At 39.4% G+C, this 15,787-nt stretch overlaps 1 protein-coding gene across 1 annotated transcript in view; it reads right to left on the reverse strand.

Moving 5' to 3' along the window:
• Nucleotides 1-15,787, reverse strand: part of LOC138051352 (uncharacterized) — a 543,513-nt gene that overhangs the window by 190,788 nt on the left and 336,938 nt on the right. The gene's annotated exons all lie outside the window — the stretch shown is intronic.

The raw sequence follows: 15,787 nt of genomic DNA on the forward strand, positions 1-15,787 counted from the left end.
GCCTCTTGTTGAAATCTAAAAATTCTTTTGCAGAAGTTAACTTTGCAATATTGACTTCCTAAGAGGAAAATAAAAATTTTCACGTTATGGGCACTTTAAGGACGGTGCCTACTATTGTTATTGCGCATACGTTCTGCGCATCTCGAGATACTCGAGTGTCCTATCGGTGATACTCACTAATACAGGGATATTTTTGCCTGGTTTAAACCTATCCGGAGAAAGTAGATCTTAGTAAGTACTCTTGGTATCCAAAAAGAAAATTGGGGGTAACCATGCATTTTTGAGAGATAATTTAGCTTTAATTTGAGACAACGCCATACAATGCTTTGTATTTTAAAGCTTTTTACAAATATTATTCATGAATTATCTTGGTAAAATGCGTGGTTACCCCCAATTTTCTTTTTGGATTTCAATGACACTTCTCAAGATCTATATTTCCTGCATCATCATTAACCGGGGCAAAAATACCTTTGAATTAGTAGGCACCGTCCTTAAGGCAGGGTTTCCAGTAAGAGCCGGCGGTCGGCGAAACTCGCCGGCTACTGCACGTAAACTCACCGCCTACTTTTCCTTGGAAATTACCCCCCAAATTTTATGAGTAACATGAGAAACATTCGCACAGAGCACAAGCCTTGGATCGGCAAAGTTTGTTCAAGAAAAACAACAGAGAAGTCTGAATTCTGAGTAATTTCGGTGGCCATTTCTGTTTTATTGTCCATTCTAAGATGAAGCACACAGGTTTTTGAGGCAGCGGTCCAGTAAGTACTTCACCCAAAATACTGGAGCGAACGTTGACGTAAAAGACGAAGGCTCAATCGACTGGTTGATTCTAGACAAGCCAACCTGAGCAATGCCCCCGCTTTTATTCGCAACAAAGTGTTCGAATTGCCTATCGGCCCCGTCAATATTTTGAATCCACTGAAAACAGGTCTCCATTTTGTGCGCTGACCCCTTCATCGGAAAACTTAGCCCCACCTTGGATATTGAATTTTTGTTTTTGTAAGCCCTTGATAATAACTTATCCAAATAAAAACGCTCCCCAGCCCGTCATTGTGTCGTTTGGTGAAGCGAAAATCATTGCTGGGCGAAGCCCCGAACTCCCCACATCTTCGAAATGCACAACAATGTCGTAAGGGTATTGTAGAATATAGCACTGTACGAAAAGGACTGGGACCAATAATATAGGTTGGTTGATCCAAAAATATGTAGACGAAAATAAAAGGATGTTTCAGTTGGTTGTAACTGTTGCGTGTCAAGAGCTCCCTCTAACAGTATTTTTATCGGATTGAAAGTTGTGTCGCTGGGGAGAACGTGCAGTGACTGGATGCCTCCCATCTGAAACAAAACCCTTTTCCTGGTAAAGTAAACGTGAAATCTGTAGAAAGACCGAATCTGGGGAGGCATCTGAAGACCGTCATCAAATATTTCTCTGGTAACTCCGCACCCAGTGGGGGCGTACCAGGTAGTAAAATTAAGCTGTTGGGGCCAGTGATACATGTTGGCTTCTTTTTGCCTCAACCAAGTTTCCTTCTCCTTCTCCTTTGTTTCTTTTTTTTTTTTTTTTTTTTTTTTTTTTTCAAGAACACCAAGTTACTGACACCCTCTTTTCACCATCCTTCCCTGTCGTGTAATGACTAGCCAGCGTAGCTGGCAGTTCTTTTAGGAGAGCGAGAGATTTTGTGTAGCGCGGAAGGCTGGGGAAAGGTAGAACCTAGCTGTCCTTTCCACCGGGGAAAACCCCTCGAGTTCTCTTGCGTTCCGCAACAACAGAACGGCCAGCCTCACAGGCTGTGTAAGGACTGACTGATCCATCATCATGCCTGAATTTTGAAAAGGTTATTGTGGAGTTCATTAGATAGGACGTATGCCAATACATGAATAAATCATGCCTGAAAAATACAACAGCTGCAAAACCTCTGCAAACAGTATCAGGATATAGGACTGATAGAGAATTTTCCAGTAAATGCCAGCTTTACAAGTTACTGAAGACAATTATTTACAACTTGTTAAAAACATTACTTCAAAATATAGTCTTTTTTATTTACAAATAACTAAATGCGGTCTTTCAAAAAAAGACTGAGAATTGCCTTCCATTTTTGCATTTCTAGTCTTGCTTTTCTTTCATTTGCCTCGGCAGCATATTTCTCTTTTTGTAAGTCTAACTCCATTCTTTTAAGTGCTAGTTCTTCCTTTTTCATCTCTACCTTCTGATTGTTTTTCTCTGTGAGCATGTCTATTGCAGTACGCTTACTAGCACGTTGCTGGACCCCTTTCCTCTTTCCACCTATATAATATATGTAATTTCAGTTATTTTCAAATTTAAAACATGGATTTTTTGTTTCTATCAAAATAAATTACCCCCTCCCCACTCACCCACAGGAAACAGGAAAACCTTTGTTATAGCTACTCCCTATTTTCCTTTCAGCCCTTACAGAAAACAACAATAGAAAAATATGGGGGCTCTTGTATTTTGTCTATATACACTGGCATTTTAGCTCGTAGTACTTCCCGTTGTCACTCTCGCTATAACTGTCATTTTCACTGTCAGTGATCTCTTTGCCCTTTCTAGACTCTGAAATGATGCAAACATGTGATGTTAATTATTAACATCACGTGTTTGCATCATTTCAGGAAAGGGGATCTTCATTTATAGCTATAATTATCAGCTTTTACCTTGAATTTTTAGCCACTTTCCCCTGCCCTACTACCCTTACGTCACAAGAAATAAATCAGCTTTATTTCAAAAGGGATTACATTTATTGCAAGAAGTGGAATCTCAGCAAAATATCAGCATTCTTCTAAATGTAAATAACAATTGATTGTTATGAGCTTACTTGCCATTCTCTTCAGGGCTGCTGCTCTTATCTCCTCACCCTACCTTTTGTCCATGGCTTCTTTCTCTTTTTATTTCCCTTCTCTCTCTTTTCTGCAACCTTCTGTTCTTTTAATGTCTTCCAAAAGTTGATGAAGTTCATTGAACTCTTCCTCAGTACCAGACCTAAAAGCACATAGTAAAAAAATGAAAAACTTAGTCTACCCCATGGTGTTGTTTCCAAACTCCCTGCAGTATTGCCATCGCCAAAACTCAACAGACCCTTACGTGTCTACCACATTTCCTGTTACTGAATGAACATTCAAGTGGAAATCGCCGAGATATAACCTAGCCTCTGCCATGTTGAACCAAAAAATAAGGCCGCGCGCGGTTGTGGGATACGGCGTTAAAAATTTTCTCCCCAGTCCTGCGAATTACGTCACCAGATCACCTGGCAAGTTAGGCCCGGTTCAGACGCCGCTCCATTTATGTGCCGAACCTAACTGAGGAATTACGTACGGCAAAGGAGCAGCGTCTGAATCATTTTGCTACGGCAGTTTTAATTTGGTGCGTCAAAAACGTTAGAGTGACTTTCATATGACCTTGAAAAATAAACGTAAAGAAAAATGCGAAACATTTAATTGGCTTATCGAACAAAAATAAACGAGTGCGAATTTTCATTGGTTTAGCGAACGCGGATGCAAACAAAGTCATCTCTCCATGGAACTTTCTGGAAAGAGACGAACATTTCGCTTTGATGTCATTTAAAATGCAGTAATGAGATTGGGCAAATGAACTGTTTACTGCCCATATTAGGAGTTGTTTTGGTAGGAATGAGGAGAAGCTTTGTTTTAATCTCGCCAAACATTGGTCTGTGAAACAAACTGAGAACACTTTTTCAAGGTCGTACGGAAAGCGCTTTAAGTTCGACAGGGTCTGACGCATTATTCAACACTGGATCGGCCGGCGATTCATACGGCGTTCTTTTCATGACGTGCCGAACCAAGTGCATGCTTCCCGTAAGTCCCTTCGAGAACGTGTTGATTCATCCTCGTAAGTTTTACGAGGAAGAGACAATGGCGGCAAAAGACCTAGAAGAGCGTAAACTGTGGAAAAGATTGAGCAAATATTGCTTTTTTGTTTTTTTAATTTTTTTAAAAAAAATAACAAACTAAACTAGTGAGAAGCACTCTCCGAACTGTCTCTGTAAAACTTGTTTGTTCTCCGACGCGTTTCGTCAAATTAACGTAGAGTTGAGACTTCTTCAGGGAGTTTTACAATAGTACATGAAATGCCTGTATTTAAGCCATATCTGATGGCAAAAATGGCGGCCACAAACATTAAGGTTTGACCAGATTTTCGAAAGCTGTGAAAATATTAAGGCTAGGCGTGAGAAACGATGTTTTGGGACCACGGTTTTAGCTAAGACCGTGCCATCAGATTTGCCATCAGACGTGGCTTAAATACAGGCGTGTAGTGTACTATTGTTTAACTCCCTGAAAAAGCCTACTTAGCTAGACGAAACGCATCGGAGAATAAACAAGTTTTACAGATACAGTTTACAGAGTGCTACTCAATAGTTTATGTTTTTAAATTTTTATAAAAATTGTTAAAATTCTCTAATCAAAGCTATCCTCTGCTTCACAGCTACCATCTTGAAAATTGAATTATGGCGCGAAAATGTGGTAAAGTAAAAAAGTAAAGTAAAGTAAAGTAACCATATTTAACGTCGATAACTCATAACAGGAATTCAACTGACAAACCTGAGGTCGAGGGTGCGCTCATTTTACACCCCCGTCTCCATCAGTGCTCCGTTTTATGGGGGATTTAAAGCTAATTAGGCTACACTGAAAGGAAAGAAGTCGAAACAAGGATTTGAGATCCGGGGATCGAACTCGGGACCTATTGCACCAAGGCCGTGCACTAACCGCCGGACTGTGCCATCCTTGATCCTTTGGTATCGGACCCAGGCCTTTCTCTTTCTCCCTATTGAAATAAAGATTAGGCTCAAGACACAGTGAGCCGTTTGAATCAGATGTCGCGCCAATGTCTCTCCAAAGGCGGACTTGACTCAATTTGGTTGGGCACATGAGTGGAGCGGCGTCTGAACCGGGCCTGAGCACCTTGATTTCACCATAATTTGGGGAAGCACACATTTTCAGTTAAAAGACAAAACAAACAAACGAACAAAAAACGAAAAAAAAAAAAACACGTTATAAATGCCTGCAATAATCTACCATTTTTAGAATCAAATCTAACCCTTAAATAGCAAATGACGTGAATAGATTTCCTGCAAAGCTGGGAAAAGTAGGAAAGAACAAGGCATAAACATCATTCACTTCCTCTATTCAGGGAGTAGAGACCAAAATATACGTTCAAACATCGCTACAGAAAAGGCCTGGCACTCGATTCCGGCAGAGAAAGACCTCCCGATTAATCCTAGGTAGTTCGTAGAGTTGAAATGTGGTGTACATTTCAAAATACAGGGCTTTTTTACCACGCAATCTACAGCTCTGCATGGAAACTAGGCTGAGATCTACCTTCACCTTCTACCACGCTGTGAATGAAGAATGGGACTAAAAATTGATGGAGACTTCGCAAATAAGTAGGTAGGTGCGAAGCACATAACAAGATAATGGAAATGAATGTCACGTTTCTGCTCACGTCAGCATTTTTGCTCGATGTTTATGTAAGAGAATATACCTGTTATTATCGTACGCACTTTTTCTTCATTTTAATGTTAACCACGCCTGAGAGAGTCTATTTGAAATTCCGATTATTTTGTCAATTTTATCTCTAGCTTGTTGAAATGAAAAAAGGCTCAGCGTAAGAGAGAAATAGCTTTGTTTCTTCGTTCACATATTTCAAGACACAAACGCAAAAACCTTCAAAGTTAAAACGTATTAGATTTAGTTCTCTTTCAATGGCAACTTTTTTTTCCAGAGAGAGAACTATCTTGCACACACATACACACGCACCTCCACACCCACACTGACTTAGCCTCGTTTCTGTCTGGATTGGAATCGAGGCTAACAGGATCCAATATGGTGGCGCCACTCTGTCTGTAAGTATATATATTTTTTTTATCTTTATTATTTTCAAAGCAATTAAATTAGTTTAAAAGCGGTTTATTCAAATAAATTAATGTAAACCCTTTAAAAGAAACATTTCCATGCCTGTAGTAAGCTATATTTGACTAAGAAAAATTCTTGCGAGATCAAAATTTCCTCATTCCTATGTTGCCGGAACAGAGTAATTGATAATTTTTGGCCCTTAAATTGGAGGATTTTTCTTCGAGTCCATAGATGTTCAATGAAAACATTTATTATTCAACTCTTATGATGATGTTTTGAATCTATACCTTTTCTCAGGCAAGATAATTATAATGGATTTGTTTAATGACTGTGTGATATATTTCAATTGTTTCGTTCGAGGGACGGGTACATGTTTCAGATTAAGTAACATGGCTGATAAGGAGAAAAATGCGGATGCTTCTGGTTTAGTATACCTCTACCTCCTAAGGCAAAACGACTACATACACAAAATAGGTCGATAGAGAGGAAATTCATTCCAAAAAAAGCGAAAGGATCCTCCGTTGACACTCGAGCTTCGTAAAGACGAGCCTCACAATAGGGTCCACGAAGAATTGCCCATGAAGAATTGTTCTGGCATTCCACATGTTGTTCTCTCTGCACTCGTGTACAGAATATACGTTATACTACAGACAGTCACAGTCAAGGGGAGAATGTACCTGCTAACACGCACAGTTTTGAGGTCCCCTCCAGGTGTCTCTATAGATTGGTCCAAGACAGTACTTCATTTGTCGAAAAAAGACATAAGAAAAAAAATGCCGGGAAATGCATAATGTTTGTACTTTTAAAGCACGTGAGTCAGTTCGAAAGGCAGCAGAAAGCAAAGATGATAAAGAAATGCTGCATGACCTCATCTCAGTCAACAACGACCTAATAGCTGCTGAGGCAGAATACCGTAAAACGTGTTTTGCTTCTTATGTCAGCAAATCTAGTCTAAAGCACAAGAGGTCGAAAGAAAAGGCAGGTGAAACATTTTATGACTGACACTACATTGAATAATGAGGACTACACGAGCAAAGTTTTCCCATTTACCGCTCTGTTTGCTTCTGGTGATGTAAAGATTCAGATGTCTATAGCCTCTGAGAAATACACTGCCTCAGTTCCATGGGCTGAGGACGTAACCATATCGAGACAAGCAGCGTTTTAGGATCTAGCTGCACCAAATTTCCATAAATAAGAGTGGCTGAAGTACTTTTAACAAAACGAGCACATACGGCTCCCGTTTAGCAACATGACATAGAAGCGATAAAGCATGAAGAACCGATTTTAGTTTACCTTTCTTTATTAACTTGAAAGGCAAGGGATCACATTTGGCGTTTAGAAATTAACTGACTGCCCAAAAGTCGTCTTTGAAAGGAAATAAGTGCAGTTGTTGGTGATACCCTTTTAGAAGTGTAAAAACATGAGAATGGAAAATAATTGGAAACTAAAGAAAGTTACCAACAAGATGACTTCGTGATAGTCCTATTAAAAAAACAGTTTATCGACTTTGGCTGAACAAATGCTTGCAGGCCAGGGTATTTAGTTCCATGTTTTTTGGATTTTCAGATTCAAAGCTTGTCTGGCTACCACTTCAGTAATTTCTCCAGGTGGCCGAACAATAAATTTCCAGTGGATTGCTTATCAGAATGTCCGAAGTGACGGTGGTTTATCCGATAGAAGGCTCACCCCTCTCTACGATGCAGCGATCGTTTGGGCAGAAGACGTAACATGCCATGGTTTCAGAGCATCCTTGAGAGAGTTGAAGAACTTTGACGGGATTCACAGAAACGTTTATGTGGTGAGTGATTGCCATAGCAACAAAAACATCGGCATTAAAAATTAGTGGGTCAACGAAAGGAACAGATCGCTTTCAATTTGGTCATTATGATCAAATTCAACTTGTTTGGATCTCGATCATTTCAATTAATTAAAACTGATCACGCGGTCTGCAGATGCGAGTGATCAACAACAGATATTCCAAACAGAATCTCAATTAATGAACAACAGGTTTGATAATGAACCGAGAAACTTGAATTTTCGTGAATTTCGCCTTCTCAAGAAGAAAAGTTTAAACGAAAATCACAAGACCTCAAAGAAGAAAAAAAATTTTTTTTGGTCAGAAAAAACCGGGAATTCGCCAAGAGCTTAATTCCCAACGCCGCGACATTGATTCATCCAAAAAGACATACGTACCAGTTGCAATTTTTAATTGTCCAAGAATAGCTCAGGTGAAATAAATTAAAACATACAGCAGAAACGACAGGAAAGCCACATTCAAGCACGAATGGCTGAAATGTTGATTTTGTTTTGTACGCAGGACATTTTAGTACTGTTTAGTAGACCCAATGCATGGAACGGCCATGTTATCTCCGACCTGTACTTTCCTAACACCAACACTGCAACAAGCACCGAAGGATACAGCTACTGCAAGGTACTGAATTATCATCTACTTTGTAAAAGATCGTGCAAAATTCAGTCCTTGACGATCAACGCAAGAGTCGTTTTAGTGCACACAATACTTAACAGATCAGCAGCGATAGTGTTTCAATTAAATACGACATTAATTGTGACTTGGCTTGAAGGCTTTTTGCGAGCGGTGAAACGTTCATCTTTTGGCACACGGACTGAAAACAAGTAAAATCAGGTTAAAACGCCATGCTTACCTTGCCTTAGGTTTGCCTGAAAGATATGCAGCGGTATGACGCGCCTTACGACCCAATCACTGTCAACTACATCACTGCGGGATATAAGTAATATATAGGATGCACAAACCATGACATCATTTGAAGTTGCAATGGCGAAAACTAGGTTCGATTTCAAGAATTTGTAAAAGAAACAGCTATGGAAACAAACGTATTTTCCCCTCCAAATGATTTCGGCCTCGTTCAGAATAGAGGCCGTAAGTAGAACTCGTCACACTAGTTGAGTGCGCTGAACTATAGAACACCAATTAGGAACTCTATGGAAACGGCCTCTTTTGTCAACTGTTTGATTTTTTTGTTGTTCAAGTCGAAGGAAAGTACTGAACGCATCACAGTGAATGCCTCGAAATACGAGCTCTCAATTACGCATGCATTCATTCCCAGAGCTAGTCGTCTTTTGGTTTTTCATGAGATCGGGATTGTAGTCAGGGGCACCCAACCTCAATTTTCGGAAAATATCTGTTAGGAAGACGATTTGAGATCTAGAATTTTCGGAACATTTTTTGTAAAATTTCTTGCTTGCCTGCCTCTCCTAAGATTTTCGAACATCTGAAAAATGGTATAATTTCCCATTTTAAACGGATTTGTACCCTAAAAAGGGTCACCTAGAATTTTTGGAGCCTTTTTTCTGGCTGAAATTTTCGAAAAGGTAAGTTTTGATCCCTATAATTTTCGGATCACCCGACTTTGAGCCAGGAAATCCGAAAAGATGAAAATTTTCAGGGGATAAAAATATGCCCGTATCTACCGTTTAAATACTAAAATACGTTTAACAATGCTATGTTTAAGTGGTTTTGAATTATATTCTCGTTGGGTGCCCCTGTGTAGTGCTCCAGATACATAGGCCCTGTTCACATTAGGTCTCGATTATGATCTTATTATAATCCAATTAAGTTTGAAATAGTTTTGACATCAACTAATTACAGTACGTGATTATGATTGAATTATAATTATTTCAAACAACCTCAAACAACCTTCAAACGTCGTTTGAAGTAATTACAGTGCGTAATTGCACAGAATGGCGAACACTTCTTCTCTTCTCGGAAGATATCCTTAGTTGTCCCTCTCTCCTCCAGGATGGTGATAATAGGCTGATTTAGCAACAGAACGGGAACGTCAGTGGCGACGGCGCGCGAAGAAAAAGACCAATGAGAATTCAGAATAGAGTAGACTCGAATCTTTTCTTTATTCTAAATTCTCACTGGTAGTTTTGCTGCGCGCGACGTCGCCTCTGACGTTCCCGTTCTGTTGCTAAATCAGCTAATAATCGTGGAAGCCGCGCAATACAGCGCCATTTTGCTTCACACTGTGCGGTTACCCTGATCAACGGTACCCTTTAGCACTGCATGAGATTTTCAAACCAGCCGTTTTCACAAATAAAACGGCAGTAGCCCACGGAAACAGCCTTAGCAAAAGATCTAAAAAAAGTGAATCTCAGCAACGGCCAAATAGAAAAAACCCTCAAGTTGTTATAAAGGGAACCAGAAAATCCCATTTCTCAGATGATTCGGCTTCGAAGAAAAAGTAAATCATTAGGGGCCTGGAATTAACTCCCTTGTGTGTCTTAGCTGTATCTTGCATATGCAATCGTAAATGTTATTCGTCTTTAACTCTTTTATACTCTGGGGACTTTTAATGTAATAATAATATGTGATCTGCTAAACGCCCTTTCTCGCAGTCGGAGACTGAATTGCGAAGGGCGCAGCTCAACAAGGTCGGGCCGAAGGAGCTGTGCTGCCGGCTAGGCGCTCGGCCCCTGAACACGACCCATGTATGACCTCGGAGCACAGCACCACAGCCTGGTGGAATAGGCCGGGAGTCGATTTTGAGGAGGGAGGAAAACTGGAGTACCCGGAGAAAAACCCTCGGAGTCAGATTGAGATCGACTGAAAACTCAGCCCACATACGACCCGAGGCCAGAGTTGAACCTGGGTCACAGAGGTGGGAGGCATGATTGATGACCACTAAACCACCCTGACACAGCGTATTAGGTCAAAAAACAAAGGCAGTTCCGGTTCGGTGACCCTATGACGTCAGCTTAATTTCTTGTAATTGGTCATCGGGCTCCTGTGGGAGTCTCATTAGCGGGAAATTTAATCTAAAAATAACCTTACTTGTGAAAACGCCGTTGCACGAAAATAGGTAAGTTGCACGCTCCGGGTGATGGGCTCCTGATTAAATCAGCTTCACACTTGGTGTACAGCACTAACAGATTATTACTAGTAATAGTTTTCACCACATCTGGCCCCGCCTAAGATAGTATAAAAGGCAATTGAGATACGCTTAAATTATATGGTGAGCCATGTGAGCATGACGCCCCTGTTTCCGATTTGCGTCTGGCAAATCGTCACCTCTTTTTCTGATTTGTGTCCGGACAAAATCAATTTCTGAGCCAACCAACTCGATTTGCATCAGGTCTGCTTCAATGTTGGATTTTTCAATCGCTAATCCGAACAGCACTTTGTTTCTCCTTTTGAGTCTCTACTTCATGAAGCACCTCGGTTGTGTAGAACAATACCATTTGCGCGCCCGTTTAAGCAATACCAATATCACCTTGCGCGCCCGGTAAAGCAAATCAATATTGATTCCTCCCTACAACATCTGCCGATTTTATACATTTACCCTTTTTTCTCGGGGACCTCTAGGCAGCCTCCTCGGGTTTTGGCCAAAACCCCGCTGGGGCAATAACATAACAAAGTATAGCCCGCGCTATGATTGATCAATCATCCATATCCTTTACTCCCATGGGTTAATGGTTATGACGAAAACACTGACGCGTGTGCTCCAAAAACATTGCTTTTTCCTCAAACTAAAATAATGACCGACCAGTGATATTGCAGGACAGTCATTTTGAAAATTGGTGATGCAGTGTTAAAATCTCCTCATGTGAGATGATTTAAGAGAGATATGAATTAATTTTCAACCAATTAGAGCACGTGCATCTCTATAATCACTTGAGTGATTATACTAACATCCAAACAAGTTGAATGAAGCAAGAAGTGATCCTGCTAAGAAAGAAGAGCTAGCCCGACATTGTTCTTCCAGTACTGATGATGCCTTACTATTGTGTAAAGAGCTAAATATGTATGATGTCAGTGGGAAAATTAATTAATTTTTATATTATTTCCTTAGTGTTCTTAAGCTTTGCCCAGTTTGTGCACTGTACATTGTGCATTGCATCACTATTATTGCAAGAGGAGGACGTGTGTTTCAAATTTGTGGGTTAAATGCTTTCAACCTACCCAGTAGTTTAATTTGCGTTTTGCTTAATATGAGATTAAATTTCGAACTGCAGCATTTTCATGTACCAGTTTTGAGATATATCGCTTAAGTTTTCACATGTTTCTGTACAATAATTGTGATTATTACATATTATGTGTGGATATCAGTGTGATAAAGCCGTGACTAAAAATGATACCAGTGAAGTGATATATCATTTCACGGATTGAATTGTCCAATCAAATAGACTGTAATAATTTGGTTGGACCAATCGGGTTGCACGTTATATTTTATGGCGTCAAATTTGGCGGGAAGAATTGCTTTGCAGTTTTATCAACGAAATTGCCGCTTCAAGATTTGTGTCTGTCAACTTTCTTGTACTTCAACTTGGTGGCTTGATTTTTTTCAAGTATGTAATATGTAATAAACAAATTATTACATGTTAAGAGCCTGATGTCGTTTTTATTCACTCGTTTTTAATACCATATCGCTCACTCGCTCGAAGATTCGCTCGTTTCTCGATATGGTATTAAAAATTCGTGGGTAAAAACGATATCAGGCTCTTAACATGTAATGATCTATATATATCAAATGTATTGAGTTTCTCTGTTTTCTTTTTCCCACTTTAATAGAACAAGATGATCCATGAAATTCACAAAAAATCACAGCGCTAGACAACAGTTTATTTGATGCGGTATTTGTGGGTTTCGTAAAATGTTAACATTTCTTCATTCATCGGCACATACTTAAGGAACGACAAGACGAGGACGAAGGGGCGTAGAACAGAAAGAAAAAGAAAGCTTGTTAATGTTTAATACACGATAAATATCTTTTGTGGAATTCGATTTGCTGTTTTTAGTCTCTTTGAACGGCTGCCGCTCATAAAACTCCGATGGGATCAATATAAAGCCACATTTTAAGAGTACTCAAGGTTTATTTTTCCCTGCGATAAGAAGTAAGTTTTAACTTTTTCAATTTGTTATGCAGAAAGACTGGCTCTTATTCTTTAACCCCGAGCAAAAATTTCTGTTTCTATTCCTATTTAAAACTTTTCTTGTGCTTCATTATAATAAACCGGGAATCAAATGTTAAATTTTTGCGGTCTTATGCATTATGCATAAAGACCCCTAAGTCAGAGGCAAATCTTGTCAGTTTGTCACTTTGAGGACGAGAACACACGTGACAGTCTGGCTTGTAGACTGGGTACTAGTAATTGCGAGTCATTGTTTGTCAAGTGTCGGCCATTTTGCTTCTGGCGTTCGTCGTTTGTAAATAAATCTGCAGTCGTTTTCCCTGTTTTGGGAAAAGATTGAAGAGATTTCCGTCGCAAATTAGTTGTAATTGTTCAAGGTAAGTTATTTCTTTTTCAAAATTGATCTTTCGTGCTGTTTCAGATTGGTTTTCTTTCTTTCTTTCATTTCGAAAATTAACTACACTTTCCTAGTTTGTTTGTTCTCTGTTATTTCATCCAGGTGACGTCGCTGAGTGGAGTTTCCTCGGCGATATCGATACGGGAGTTGTTTACTCACGCAAGCCAACATATCTAGACTCGGCTTGTGTTTAGTGCGGATTGCACTGAAGCCAAGACGCTTTCGCAAGCCCACATTAATTGGCTTGAAATCCAGTGTGCGTTGCACCACATACCTCACAAGTATCTCACAAGCTATTACAAACCAGCATTGAAATGTCGGTGTGGGTTACACCCCAAACTGAAAGAGTTATTGTACTCTAAAAAATAATTGCATTGAATAAGAGTTTTGCACTCTCAAAGAATAGTATATTTCGTACTCTTACTGCTGTCTGCTACTAGCCGCCAGCATGGGAACAACGATCGAACAGTACCGGTCAACAGCGGTCAAGGATCGGCTGTCACAACAATTTTGTGAAAGCCAAGGATGCATTTTCACGAGTGCGAGGGCGATTTTGGAATACGATGCTTATGATGTTTCGCTTAAATGTGTTTTACTTGCCAACATTAAAACAAGTTGTTGGACATTACAAGTCGTGTAAGGAGGTGATGTTTTGGTTTACACAAATGATGTGCTACAATGTTTACATCCCATTGCTTACAAGGCAAGCAAATGATGTGGAGGAAAATCTGGGTTCTACAATATTTGATATCATTGATCCAACAACCTTTGTGTCCGCTGACTCTAGTCAACGAAATGAAGCAATCTTTGGTGTGAATGCTGGTAAGCAATGTGTAGCAATGTCACTTACTGCTATTATATACCATCAAATACAAGATAATTCTACTTTGAACAATTCTACTTTGATAACTCTACTTTGAACAATATTTTGGTTATTGGAAATAATCTATACAGTTCTGTAAGATGTTCTTAGCGAACAAATGACTATTTGCTGTTAACTGGTGTTCCAGACATGGTTTCAATATTTGTTCATGACATCAAACATTGGTCCATATATGTCTCTTAGAAATTCACTTCTAGAAGTATTTTCAAACTCTTAACTGAATGACAATAATTGTTGTTTGTTAACTACTGGCATTAATACACTATATTGTAATGAATACACTTTAACAAATATTGAAACCATGTCTGGAACACCAGTTAACAGCAAATAGTCATTTGTTCGCTCAGAACATCTTACAGAACTGTATAGATTATTTCCAATAACCAAAATATTGTTCAAAGTAGAGTTATCAAAGTAGAATTGTTCAAAGTAGAATTATCTTGTATTTGATGGTATATAATAGCAGTAAGTGACATTGCTACACATTGCTTACCAGCATTCACACCAAAGATTGCTTCATTTCCTTGGCTAGAGTCAGTGGACACAGTGGTTGCTAGATCAATGATATCAAATATTGTAGGACTTGGATTTTCCCCCACATCATCACCTGTATTTTTAGGTACTGCGAATGCTGTGTGTACCATCAATGTTTATTACTGCTACTCCAGTAGATGCTGCTAGTAACACTGTTGGATTCTCAGGATTCATTGGAGCATGTCTATAGATTTTTACTACAGTGTGGTAAATTGTTTTGATCAAATGGCTTTTCCCAGCACTACCTGACCTCCAGTTATAAATAAATAAACTGGTTCAACATTTTGTGACTTCAGGCTGTTGAGGTTTTCATTTATTTCTAGTCCATGAAAGCACCCTGTTGAAAGCTTTGCATTGCATTTTTAATTATTTAATGATCTAACTGATTCACGTAATTGGTCATCAGATATTCCTCTTGGCTGTTTATACATTTTTATTGCTGATGGACTGTGATTTCCAGTAGTTTGGGAATTTGCACCAAGCTCTGAGGGTACTTGTTTATTGAACATCTACTGATGATTCATCTTAGAATTCTAGTTGAATTTCAGCATTCTCTTGATCATTTATAAGATCGTATGAATAAATGACAGTGTCATGCTTGTTTTTTAGCCATTCTAGTGCTTCTGTTACTAGTAAATAGCTGATAGAGATGCTGTAGTGTGCACCAAAAGTTGTCTAAAGTGTGCAAATTGCAATAAGAGAAAGATTAGCGGCAAGTCGTTGATATAAAATTCTAAACAGGGCCTGAAATTTGAAGCATACTGAAGAAACCCATTTCACTGCTGCATTGTGGCAAATTTTCAACCAATCACGCATGGACGCATGGTGGGCTGAATGGAGTTAAACTAAGCATAAGACCCCGAGTACGCATTGCGGACCTATTTTTATCTACGATGGGATGTTTTTGCAGAGAAGTAGCCGCCATGTTGAAAGTACAGGGTTGCTATGATAACGTGCCACGTGAACCTGAGGTTTGATTGGCTAATACTTTGTTATGGTTTGATAACTGTGCCGGGCTGGTTATCTTCAATAGTATTCCAAATAGATGGGCCTTGAAAGCGGCCTCAAAGTGTCTATTGTTACCTTTCATTGCGGCAAACTATCATGGAATGAGCATATTAAGAACATTCGCCGTGCCTCATTTAATTACCAAAGGAGTTGGTGTCCTGAAACGACTTAAGTTCCCACCAAAA

The sequence above is a fragment of the Montipora capricornis genome, chromosome 6 (assembly GCF_036669925.1).
Source record: "Montipora capricornis isolate CH-2021 chromosome 6, ASM3666992v2, whole genome shotgun sequence".
Lineage (NCBI taxonomy): Eukaryota > Metazoa > Cnidaria > Anthozoa > Scleractinia > Acroporidae > Montipora > Montipora capricornis.